The sequence below is a fragment of the Pipistrellus kuhlii genome, unplaced genomic scaffold (genome assembly GCF_014108245.1).
Source record: "Pipistrellus kuhlii isolate mPipKuh1 unplaced genomic scaffold, mPipKuh1.p scaffold_m20_p_13, whole genome shotgun sequence".
Taxonomy (NCBI): Eukaryota; Metazoa; Chordata; class Mammalia; order Chiroptera; family Vespertilionidae; genus Pipistrellus; species Pipistrellus kuhlii.
In genome coordinates this window covers 38,523,743-38,523,962 of record NW_023425438.1, presented here as the reverse complement: position 1 = coordinate 38,523,962, position 220 = coordinate 38,523,743, and positions in this window count along the sequence as shown.

Genomic DNA, 220 nt, shown 5'->3' with positions numbered 1-220 from the left:
TAGGGGGGAAGTTGAGACAGCACCAAAATGCACAGATGACTCCACAGTCCTGGATGATGGCAATAGGTGTACAAAAAACACAGAACAATTAAAGGTGAACTGGGACACACCTGCATGACAGTACATCTCAAATTTCATATTCCCCAAAACTAGACCTTTTAGTCAGCCTGTTCAGACGAAGCTTGATCAAACAGATTGCTCTAGTGCACACATGAACAAA